Here is a 13,263-nt window from a genome sequence, read left to right on the forward strand (position 1 = left end):
CTCGACGTGTAGGAAGGGAATCTTAAGGAATCGGTGAGTCAAGGACGAGTGGACTCAGAGTCGTTGAACTCGGCGAGTCTTGCGGCGACTCGGCGAGTTAGGTCGCGGGTTGAGTGAAGTTCTGAGTATGGGGACTCGGCGAGTCACAGGGTTGACTCGACGAGTAGGGTCAGTTAGGGGTTGACTTTGACCTTGTCTTTGATCAATGATTGACCAGTGGTTCCAGGGGTATTTTGGTAATTGTTGTTTATCGTTTGAGTTCAGTGCATTGGCGGCTATCCAGGAGTGGAGATCGTATCAGTGATCGGAGCAGCTTGAGCTATCTGTTCAGTCGGCAGTTTCGAGGTGAGTTATCCTCACTATATCGCTAGGGTTTATGGCAACAATGCCAACCCTTTTATTGGATGGAAATCCGGGTAGTTGTCAGTTGTTATATGTTATGGGCCGGAAGGCAATATATGTTATGGGCCGGAAGGCATTACTATGTGGACCAGAAGGTCATGGCCTGGAAAGGCGTATGTATGCATTTAGTATGTTGACTGATTCATAGGGTAATGTTATGATAGTGACCGGCTAGACCGGTATCTTATTAGAGTAATGCTATGATATGTGATCTGTTGATCGATTGTTGTCTATGAACTGCTATATGATTGTTTGTTATTTTATATATGCATTTTATGCTTATGGGCCGGAAGGCAATATGTTATGGGCCGGAAGGCAATATGTTATGGGCCGGAAGGCGATTATGTTGTGTGATGGACCGGAAGGTCGGCGTGGGTAGGACCGGAAGGTTTACCCAGCAGGGACGGAAGTCCCCTGAGACACATGGACCGGAAGGTCAGGGCCTGGAAAGGCGTATATGTGGTTGGTATTCTGGGGGTATCTCACTAAGCTTTCGGGCTTACAGTTGTGGTTTTATGTTTCAGGTTCTCAAGAGTCTGTGGCAAGGCAAAGGCGTGATCGTACCGTTCCTCGCGTTGGTGTTTTATGATATGAACATGGAAAATTACTCTGTTTAATAATGTATTGAAAACCTTTTTGTAACAATGTTAATAACATGGGTGATTTTGAAAAGTTTTAATTGTTTTGAAATTTTGGATGTTACAAGTTGGTATCAGAGCCTTGGTTTGAGTGAATTGGGGAAACATTCGTGTGACTCCAGTCTCAAATCGAGGAGGATTTTTTTAAAAGAAAAATTAAAATGAGAAATTAAAATGGTTTTCAATTTAGTAAAAGGAGGACGCGGAGGTACGATCAGCCGGAGCCAGTAAGTAACCCCAAGATACCATACATGATATTTATTTATTTGAGCGTGATAGAACAGCATGCTAGAGTTAGGCTAGGGATCTTCAGGAATTCATGATAATGTTGCCTGATATGTGATGCCTGTAGCCTAGGGTCCCTTATGGGATGTTCTCAGTGTTTCTCTAGTGATGAGAGTTGATAGTTGTTATGCATGTTCCCTAGGGTATTGTGGTAGTACTTCATACAAATATGGGTAGGTGTGGAAGGTAGTATGGGCCCGTACTACTGAAAGCACAGGACCCATACGCGTATCAGGGAAACCATGGTCTCTAGGGTAGGGTTGCGAGAGTTGGATCCCAGGATTTTGGGAAGTGTCTGAGATTGGTAGGGTGTCTTCATTATGGAGATCTCGAGGCATGATGATAGTGGATCCGGATCAGGATCGGGAGCTGGAGAACGAGTTCCGGGTAGGTCGGTGCCGTCGGAGGTTATCGATCGGACGCGCACGAGCGAGCGGGATGCGAGGATTCGCGAGATCCTGCGTGAGGAGGTTGCTGCATTGTTGCGGGCTGAGTTGCCGGGGTTGTTTGGGTCGATCAAGACCGCCATGATTGAGTATTTCGATGAGCGATATGCGGCTCTCGCAGAGACAGCTGCCGCGGCGGCTACAACGGCTGTAGCAGCGGCAAGGGGAGGAGCCAGTCGGGGTTTTCAGTATCGGGACTTCTATTATACGAAGCCTCCCACATTCGATAGGGTTCAGGACCCGATTGTTACTATGAGATGGTTATCAAACATGGAGGGGTGTTTCTCCACGAGTTATGCCCTGCTGATCAGAGGGTGAGGTGTGCTCGGAACCTATTGAGGCTTGGGGCGAAGGATCGGTGGAGATTGACCACGAGGTCATTTACCGATGCGCAGAGGGCTGCGGTTTCATGAGATCAATTCAGAGAGATGTTCAGTACTCGCTATGTTCCGCGAGATGAAAAGGAGAGATTGGCTCGGGAGTCCCTTGAGCTGAAGCAGGATTTGGAGTAGGTGACTGAGATCACCAGGATGTTTATTGAGAGGGCGATGTTTTGCCCTGAGTTCGCTTCGGAGCAGGCTCAGATGTCCCGATATTTGAGTATGCTCAAGGGGGATATCAGACAGTTCGTGTCTGCGCAGAGGTGCGAGACCTTGTTGGTGTTGCAGGAGGCCGCCATGCGGCGTGAGTTAGAGGTGGAGTTGCAGTTGTGTGAGCTGAGGCAGGCTCCGATGCAGTCGCAGCCAGCGCCGAAACGGTCCAGTACCATTGATGTTAGAGTGGGGGATCGGAGCGGCCACACTTGGGGGAAGTGTGGGAGGGGTCACACCGGAGTTGCTGGTCCGGTGGTGCATGCCGCAAGGGCGGAAAAGAGGGGCGTTGTGCACGGGATTATCGGCAGTCAGTGCCAATTTGGGATTTGAGGATTTGTTATCAGTGTCGGCAGGTTGGACATTTGAGGGTCAACTGTCCACAGCTTTCTGCAGGACCGGTGCAGGCTCTAGCACCGGCCACCTCGAGGAGTTCAGGAGGAGGACAGGATGGAGCGGAGCCCCAAGGGCTCAGGGTCGTGCTTATCGGCTTGCGGCAGAGGGAGACGGAGCAGTGCCGGAGGCAGCTGCGGGTATGAGGCTTTCTTGATGTCTTGATTGCCTTGCGTTGATTGTGGTGTATTGTTCGTGCTGGTATCTTGTGTGGATTTCGATGCGGTATTCGTTATTTCGCGGGTTGGGCATGGTTATGGATTGGTGCTTCAGGTTTTCACTTTGGCAATCGTTGTTCCCTGATGGGTTGGTATGGTTATAGTTCGGTGTTTTGGTGCTGGTAGCCTCGTGCGGTTTTCGATGTGGTATTCATCCTTTGGCAGGTTGTGGGTTTGGTTACGGGTTATTGTTGGAAACTCCATTGGTTATCGTTCGTGAGGGTTGTTAGTGGAGATGCGGCACTGGGTTGAATGTCGGGTAGCATCTGCAGTCGTAGAGTGGATGATTGAAAGACTGGATTCTTTTGAGTGGGTTGATCAGGGAGGAGATGTGTTTTGTTGAGGGTTGTTTATGCTGGTGGGAAGCAGTCAGTGTGTAAATGTTCTCTCTGTGCAGGATCGTTCTGAGAGGTCGTTAATGACGGTCGGTGGCAGTTAGTTAGTGCTTTAGTGGGGGAGAATTGGAGAATTCTCCGGAGGGATCGATGAGTATGTGAGGGTGCTTAGCTGTTGGGATTCAGCAGTGTTTGTCAGCTCAGAGTATAGGCCGACGAGAGCGGGTGTCGGGTATGCGGGGCGGGATACAGACCTAGGGCATTTGATTGTGGAGGCCTGAGGGAAGGCCGGGATCAAGCTTGAGTAAGTAACCAAGGTTATGCGATCAGAGTATTGGTATGTTTGAGGCACGTGATGGGTTGTACTGTATTAATCCCACGGGATTATGTTGTGCATGTTTCTAGAGCTGGAACCAGAAGGTTCCCAGAGTTAGAACCTGAGGGTTCGCAGAGTTGGGTGTACGGACCCACAGAGATATAGCCTCGAGTGGCTAATATGTGTTATGAGAGTCGGTCCAGTCATGCTGGAGACTCAGTTGGTATTGTTGGATCGGTTTGAGATTTCGGATTGTGTATGTTGCAATGTGGTTACATTGGATGGTCTGGCCCCGGGTTAGTGAACTTGTTTAGCTGAGGCAGTGATTTTGATGAGTGGAGAGAGTGCATGGGATTGAGAGCCCCTGCAATGAGAACCAGAGTATGTGAATAGCGGTTACGCAAAAAGGGTGGTGTCGCTTGGAGCGAGCACCGTGACACTGGTTGGAGTGGCATTATGGCCAAGAGGGTTCCTTGGAAAAGGAAAAGAGAAAGGTGTGTAACTTCGAAGGGGAGTGCAAGTTCATGGAAGTGAAAGAAACAGAGCAGAGTTATGGTTAGAGTATTTCGAATATGGCTTTGAGCATCGTGTTCGCGGCAGCGAAGTAGGAACCCATCCGGGTTGGAGATGCCTGTTGAGGCTCAGAAGGGATGCAGGGGGAGAGAGAATCGTAAATTCTCCGTATGATTCTGATCAGAGTGTAGGATGGGTGTAATGGTTCATCTTGGGAGATGTTCGAGGATATCATCAGTGTATCGGGTCTTCCAACCTGCGGGTGTTGGGGTTAGTTCAGCATGTGTATGTGATGGCAAGAGGAGAACTTATGAGAGTTGCTCTGAGAGTGAGAATGGACCTCTCAGTCGGTCCGGAATGGACAAAGTGGGCTATGGATCGGGGATTCGGTGGTTCATGGTTTCCTAACCCTTATGGGTCGAGTGATTGTTGAGATTTAGAGCAGAGTTGCATCTTGGGTAATTTTCGATTACAGAGAGCGATGGACAGTACAGAGATCGGGCTTTAGTCGACAGAGCAGATTCAGCAGATGAGACAGAGGTTATTGACCGCCCAGAGCCAACAGGAAAGTTATGCGGTCAGACGCCGGTCCGAGCTTGAGTTTCAGGTCGGTGACTTCGTACTTCCGAAGGCCTCTCTTTGGAGAGGAGTGATTCGATTCAAGAAGAAGGGAAAGTTGGGCCCCGGTACATTGGGCCATTTTGGGTGATTGCAAGGATAGGCCGGGTAGCCTATCGATTGGAGTTGCCAGCGGAGTGGGGTCAGATCCACGACACCTGTCATGTGTCACAATTGAGGAAGTGCTTAGCTGATGAGTCGGCAGTGGTCCTATTAGAAGACATTCAGGTGGATGCGGGCCTGAATTATGCTGAGAGACCAGTGGTCATCAAAAATCGGAAGATCGAGGCTATGAGGTATAAGGAGATACCTTTAGTATTAGTTCGGTGGCAGCACCGGATGGGCCGAAAATGACCGGTGAGCTGGAACGTGAGATGCGGGAGCAGCATCCGGAGCTAATTTCAGAGTGAGACTTCGAGGGCGAAGTCTAGTTCTAGTGGGGGAGAGTTGTAACAGCCCGAAATTTCAAATATCGATATAACTATGATTTAGGAGTGTTTTGAGAAGGAACTCGGCAAGTTGGAGCCTAGACTCGCCGAGTAGGACCGCAGACTTGGTCGCGGGTTCGCGACTGGACTCGACGAGTCCAGATATGGACTCGGCGAGTCGACGCTGTTCAGCAGAAACCCTAGCCGTTTGGTTTTGGATCGTATATAATGCCTCTTAGGCCGTCATTGTCCGTCTTTTGGCCGATTGAGAAGAACCCTAATCGTTGTGGACGTTTAGAGCAGGAGAGAAAGCTATTGGAACCTTGAAGAATTTGTTAGGCAAGAAGAAGAAGAGTTTTGGCCAAAGGAATATCAAGGGGATCGAGTTCTGAGGTTTGGGGACACTGAGAGGGTGTTATTCAGGTAATATTTTGGATCATTTCTGCTATATTGATGTGTGCATGAATTTAGGGTTTATGAAACCCATTTGGTGATTAGATGGATTATTATATTGTTACCCAAACGTTTGTAACCCAGTAATAGGATGGTTAGAGGTCCAGAAGGTCCCATGATTGTGTATTTCGGGACCATACGTATTTCAGGAAGCAGTTGCTCGTCTGCATGGCATGGACTCGCCGAGTTGTTCTTCAGACTCGGCGAGTGGCTTGAAGATTGACTGGGACTCGCCGAGTTGTTCTTCAGACTCGGCGAGTGGATTCGGGGTGGCCCCACGATTCTTCCAGGAGAAACTCGTCGAGTAAAAAGGGGATACTCGACGTGTAGGAAGGGAATCTTAAGGAATCGATGAGTCAAGGATGAGTGGACTCAGAGTCGTTGAACTCGGCGAGTCTTGGGGTGACTCGGCGAGTTAGGTCGCGGGTTGAGTGAAGTTCTGAGTATGGGGACTCGGCGAGTCACAGGGTTGACTCGACGAGTAGGGTCAGTCAGGGGTTGACTTTGACCTTGTCTTTGATCAATGATTGACCAGTGGTTCCAGGGGTATTTTGGTAATTGTTGTTTATCGTTTGAGTTCAGTGCATTGGCGGCTATCCAGGAGTGGAGATCGTATCAGTGATCGGAGCAGCTTGAGCTATCTGTTCAGTCGGCAGTTTCGAGGTGAGTTATCCTCACTATATCGCTAGGGTTTATGGCAACAATGCCAACCCTTTTATTGGATGGAAATCCGGGTAGTTGTCAGTTGTTATATGTTATGGGCCGGAAGGCAATATATGTTATGGGCCGGAAGGCATTACTATGTGGACCAGAAGGTCATGGCCTGGAAAGGCGTATGTATGCATTTAGTATGTTGACTGATTCATAGGGTAATGTTATGATAGTGACCGGCTAGACCGGTATCTTATTAGAGTAATGCTATGATATGTGATCTGTTGATCGATTGTTGTCTATGAACTGCTATATGATTGTTTGTTATTTTATATATGCATTTTATGCTTATGGGCCGGAAGGCAATATGTTATGGGCCGGAAGGCAATATGTTATGGGCCGGAAGGCGATTATGTTGTGTGATGGACCGGAAGGTCGGCGTGGGTAGGACCGGAAGGTTTACCCAGCAGGGACGGAAGTCCCCTGAGACACATGGACTGGAAGGTCAGGGCCTGGAAAGGCGTATATGTGGTTGGTATTCTGGGGGTATCTCACTAAGCTTTCGGGCTTACAGTTGTGGTTTTATGTTTCAGGTTCTCAAGAGTCTGTGGCAAGGCAAATGCGTGATCATACCGTTCCTCGCGTTGGTGTTTTATGATATGAACCTGGAAAATTACTCTGTTTAATAATGTATTGAAAACCTTTTTGTAACAACGTTAATAACATGGGTGATTTTGAAAAGTTTTAATTGTTTTGAAATTTTGGATGTTACAGCAGTCAGCCCAATAACCAAGATGAGGCCCAAAGTTTGCCAGCCCAAAACAGCAACGGCCCAATCTGCCTTGTGTACGCTCAGCGTACCACTTGGCACGCGCCGGGTACTAGGCTCTGAAAGGCTACGCGCAACGTACACTGAGTACGCCCGAAGTTCGGCCGAGTTAAGCACTTTCCCCATTAAGTGCTTAATATCCCATTCTTTTACGTCCAAAAGCTAGACCTCAGTTCTTTAACACGTCCTAAGGCATAAAGTTGCTAACTTTATTATGTCTTTGCATGTTCCTTATACCTCCAAAACCATCATTAAGACCTTCCCAAGGTATTTAACTCATGCTCAAGGTCAAGACTACCACCAAGATCCTATTTTTATGCTTCTAGATGGCTTAAGGACCCTAGATCTGACTTTCTAATCAAATGGGGATGACCAAGTCAACAAATGAGCTCCAAAGCTCATCAAAGGGACCAACTACAAAAACCATAGCAAGATTTAAAGAAATAAGAGGAAAGATGCAAGATTTTTACCTCTAAAAGCTCTAAAAGATGATTATGATGCAAGATCCTGAAACACCCACTTGATCCAAGCTTGCTTCACCAACTCCTCCTCTTGAAATGGACAATAAAGACCACACATACACACTTATAAGGCTCAAAGGTGCTCTCTCAATGTTTCCAGAGGTGGAATAACGTTTAAGGGCAGTGGAGGATCTCTAGGGTTCACTCCAAGGAGCTTAAAGTCGTTTATATAGGCCTCAAGTTCGACAATTAGGGTTTTGTTCTCTGGCGCGTACGCCCAACATACCTCCAAACACCCGCGACCAAAAAGGGACTTGGTATGCTAAGCGTACACTTAAGTACGCTTAGCGTACTAAGGGACCATTTATGCCAAAAATTCTTATTCAAAGGTTCCAAGACATACCTTTATTTATTTCGGATGTAACAGGATACTGTCAAGCATATCTGGGTGCTTGCAATCCCCTTCCGGTCGTACAATCCCCTTCTGTCTATTTCAACTGGATACTATCAAGCATATATGGGTGCTTACAATCCCCTTCGTTCTATTTCAACTGGATACTAGGTCTATTTCACCACCTACCATTACCATATAATATCATAACAAAGAATCACATAATCATCAAGCAAACACATGCATAACTGACGTTTTTCATTAAGTTAACCATCATACTACAACATAAACTAGTAGGCCGACATTGGTGCCTTCAGCCCACAAATACAATGAACGAAACTCACTGCAGACTAAAGGTATCAAATCGCACTTAGCAGATGACTCATGAAATCCTCTTCCTAAAGCACAAGTAATAAACCCTAGTTAGAAATTAGGCCAATATTCTAACCCGAGGGTCCAAACCCTAATTCTTGTCTTAAAAGCAGAAAGGGTTGCTTAACCCTTGCCTCATTGAGCCTTCCTCACTAAGGCTGAAATCCAACTAGTCCAAAAACACATTCCAAGCCCAACAACAAGGCATGGTCCAAAAGCGCCCAAAGTGGCCTAAAGCCTAAAAGTATCTTGCTAGAATAGGTGGGTTTGAGGCCCAATCCTAAACAAGTCAAAAGCCCAACAAGAATCAAGCCCAAAAATCTCCTAAGTTCACAGACTGCGTATGCATGGTGTACATGGATCATACGTCTGGCGTACGCTGAGGATCCGGAATGGGGGCACTTCCTAGTACACGCAGCGTACTCTAGAGTACGCCCGACATACTGGTCAGTCAACCTAAAATTGCTCCCATGTCTTAATCCATTAAGATAAAACGTCCAAAATTTAGATCCAAGCTCATAACAATGTCTTAAGCCATAATGTACTCTTACATGCCTTATTGGGACTCAAACCATGAATTAAACACTCTAACTCTTTTAGGTGGTCACCAACTCATGTATGGTTGAGTCTTAACCTTCAAGATAAGATTTTTATGACTTCCTACGCTCCTAAGAGTCCAAAAGGGTAGCTCAAGCGTCTGGAGTATCACATACTCCAAAAGACTATGTTATGGGACCAAAAGATGTTAAAATCTTCTCTAAACCTAGATCCAAACTTAGAATGAGAAAGTTTCAAACTTTATACCTTTAATAGGTTAGAAATGATGCACAGACTCTGGATCTACAAGCTCCTTCTTCTCCTCAATCTTCCTTCTTCTTCAAAACCATAAAAGAACACCCAAACACTTTATGTAAGCTTAAAATGCACTCAAGATGGCTAGGGTTTCGAGATTAGCACTAAAAGACAATGTAAGCTGAAAGGGTGATGCACTTGAAGGACTAAAGGACCTTAAATAGGGTGCAAACCCAAAAAATTAGGGTTTGCCCCTTGACTGAGTACGCCCAACATACGCCAGGATCACCCCGATAACGTGCATGCAAGGAGTACGATGTGACAACTCGAAATTTCTATCATGTATAACCGTTCACTTTAAAAGAAGTTAGAATTGTTTCTGCTACCTTTTAAGCTGTTTAGAGTCGGTTTGAGTGTTCTAAAGCCTAGTACTTCAAGAGGTAAACATAGGAAGTATGCTTTAGAGTTAGTTGTGCAACATTTAAGTCCAAAAACTCCAAGATTTTGGAGTTTACGACCCAAACATGGAGTTTACGGCCATAAACTCTAAGGAGTATAAATATGACACTTAGTCATTTTATTCACTTTTTACCATTTTCGCAACCAAGAATCCATTCTCTCTCAAGTATCATCCGATTTTCCTTCTTGATCTTCAACTTTGTAAGTGTTTCCTTCCTTGATTAGTTGATATACTACAACATCTAGTGATTGTACATGATTTCATCCATGAAATCTCTTCATTTTGATAGATCTTCAAGTGTTCTTCATTTCACCAAGAACACCAAGAACACACACTAGTGTTCTTGGACTTTAAACACCCTTACAAGCTTCTATATTGTAAGTACTCTTACCTTAGCTTGTTATTGGCTTGATACACTTGTTAATCAACTAGAAAACATCAAGAAACACAAGATCATAAGTGTTTATGGCCAAGGCAATCTCCTTGGGCCATAAACTCTAATGAAAGGGGCATTATTAGCCCTAGTTCCTTCATAAGCCTTGGATACAAGTCTAGATCACTTCCTTGAGGAGTATATGACCTTAAACAAACAAAAGAATCAACCACACATGAGTTTACGACTGTAAACTCATGGGAAATTGACCATGGATTGTAAACTCTAAAAGGTGGTGCAATTGTGCCACTATTACTTCCTAAGGCTTGGACTTGATGATAAGATACTTAACCTTGACTTATAAGACCTTAAAACACAAAATGGTAATAATTACCATGAGTTTACGGCCGTAAAATCATGGGGGAAATGACCATTGGCCGTAAACTCACATGGTGTTATCATTTGGACAGTAATCTCCAATGTGAGGCCGTACAACCTTTAGATGCAACCCTTTGGTGCTTATAGCACTTGAATCAAAGCGTTTTCCATGTCCTAGGGTGTCTTAACTTGGTTAATTAGTTGTTAAATGACTAATTGGATACATATATGTGTCATTATATTAAATAGGATTTGTGTGTGTGTTCAAGTCTTCACTTGACACTTAGCATCCTATACCATCCGTTCATCCAAACCACTCAATACAGGTGAGTTCATACCCCTTAAACTTATCTTTTAAATTATTTTAAATTCTTTTATGGGGGGGATACAAGTAGAAAACATATAGTTATATAATCAATCACATGTGATTTATAACTATGCTTCAAACAGTGGATTTCAATTACTTCAAACTGTGTTTCAAATAGTGGATTTCAATTACTTTAAGCTTGGTTATAAAACAAACTACTTTTAAATCCTTTTATACACTGAAATCAAGTCATTATTATTTATTGTTCAAACCCTTTTACTGGTATTCCAAAACCTCTTTTAAAACATATATATTGTTAAAACCATATCTATACACTTATGTAGTAAGTATATATATATATATATATATATATATATATATATATATATATATATATATATATATATATATGTGTGTGTGTATTGATATGAAAGCTTTTACTTTAGTACCAACACCTTTGTGTAACAAAGGTGTATAAACATACTTAGACAATTCAAACTAAATTACTATTAAACTATAATAGGTATAGTTTAGGAGATACTATTTACTATTCCTAGTACAAGGAAACATACATGAGTAAGTTCATTCATGAGTCTATACAAACATACTATTATGAGAAACAAAGAGAACATACTATACAAAGAAAAATTACTATACGAAGAGAACATACTATACAAGGAAAACTACTACATACTATACGGGATTGACCATCCTACACCCGACTGTTAGCTACAATGGGAACTGCACATCGACGGATGTCCTCGGTTGTACTGTTCAACTTATTACCGCGTCGTGTTTATCCTATACAAATGGATATGATTACAATAATAACAATATTTTCCGTACTCCCTTTACTTTGTGATACACTCACATAAATGATGAGGTAAACTATATTTGATAATAATAGTCATACTTGGGGGAAAACATTCATTATTACAAGAGAAATGAGTACACAAAATAGCCGGGTCTTGGTAGAAGACTACATTTTATACTAGTAGGAAATATGGGATTTTCTAGGGTTTTGAAACATATACAAACATTTACATTGAACATTTACAAGTTTTTACATCAACTTATACAAATAAATGACACTAAAGTCCTTCTGAATCCACCAGCTTAAATGCTAATCTACTCTTTCAAAATAACTTGTATTCTCAGGTCACCAGTAGACAGGTACGATGACCAGGTTAAGAGAAGACGGAGTAGTCAAGACTCGTCTTTTATTTTGATTACATATTTTGGTGTCTTACTACTATGAAAGAACACACATGTATTATAACTTTACTATTTAATGCAATGGATAATGTTGTTGCTTGTTTACTACTTTGCATTGTTATGATACTTTACATGATGTCATCCACCCCCAAACGTTTCCGCCGTTCCGGTTTTGGGGTATGACATACGACGTGCGTACCTAATGTACACCCAACATACTCATGATCCCTTCACCACTTTTAGATTGAAGTTAAATTGAATAATAAATTAATTTCATACCTGGCGACTCAGGTGTTACAATTCTCCCCCACTTGAATCAAACTTCGTCCTTGAAGTCTCCCGCCGAAAATATCTCTAGGTAATGCTCCCTCATCTCGTCCTCCGACTCCCACATCCATTCTGAACCCTTGCGGTGCTGCCACTGCCACTGCACCTTCACCAACTCAACAACCTTGTTCCTCAAGGTTTCCATCTTCCTATTGAGGATCGCTACCCATCTCTCAATGTAATTTAGGCAGTCGTCCACCTGAATATCCTCTAATGGAAACACTGTGGGATCATCAACCAAACACTTGTGCAACTAAGAGACATGAAAAGTATTGAGAATCTAACTGAGTTCCTCTAGAAGATCCAACTAATACGCTACCCTGCCCACTTGGACTACAACCCTAAAAAGACCGATATACCTGGGCCCAGCTTGCCCTGCTTCCTGAATTGGATGACACCTTTCTAAGGTGATACCTTCAAGAGAACCATATCCCCAAATTGAAACTCTAAGTCTGATCGGTGCTTGTCAGCATAGCTCTTCTGCCGACTCTGTGCTGTCTAAAGTCTACTTCGAACATGCTAAGTCAACTTGAAAGTCTTTAGTACCGCTTTGGTACTCCCCATGACTCGCTGACCGACCTCACTCCAACATATCAGGGTCCTGCATTTCCTCTCGTAGAGCATCTCAAAATGATGTCGATCGATGTTGACGTGATAACTATTGTTATATGAAAATTCCACTAACAGAAGATATGTATCCTAGCCCGCGATATATCCTCCAATCGTTGGATGGTCTGCTCACTCTGACCATCTGTCTGCAGATGAAAGGTCGTGTTGAAATGCAGACGAGTACCTAGATCCTTATTGAACCTCTTCCAAAATCAGAAAGTAAATCCCTGTCTGAAACTATCGAAACTGGCACCCCATATCATGCCACAACCTCCCTGATATAAATGTCAACCAACTTCTCCGTCGAGATACTCTCCTGAATCGGAATAAAGTGCAGGCTCTTGGTCAAACAATCCATGATGAACCAAATCAAATCCACTTCATGTGTTATCCGAGGCGACTTCGTACTGAAATCCATGGTAATCTTTTCCCATTTCCAAATGGGAATGTCTAACGACTGCAT

Source organism: Lactuca serriola, chromosome 9 (genome assembly GCF_051521515.1).
Source record: "Lactuca serriola cultivar US96UC23 chromosome 9, Lser_US96UC23_V15, whole genome shotgun sequence".
NCBI lineage: Eukaryota > Viridiplantae > Streptophyta > Magnoliopsida > Asterales > Asteraceae > Lactuca > Lactuca serriola.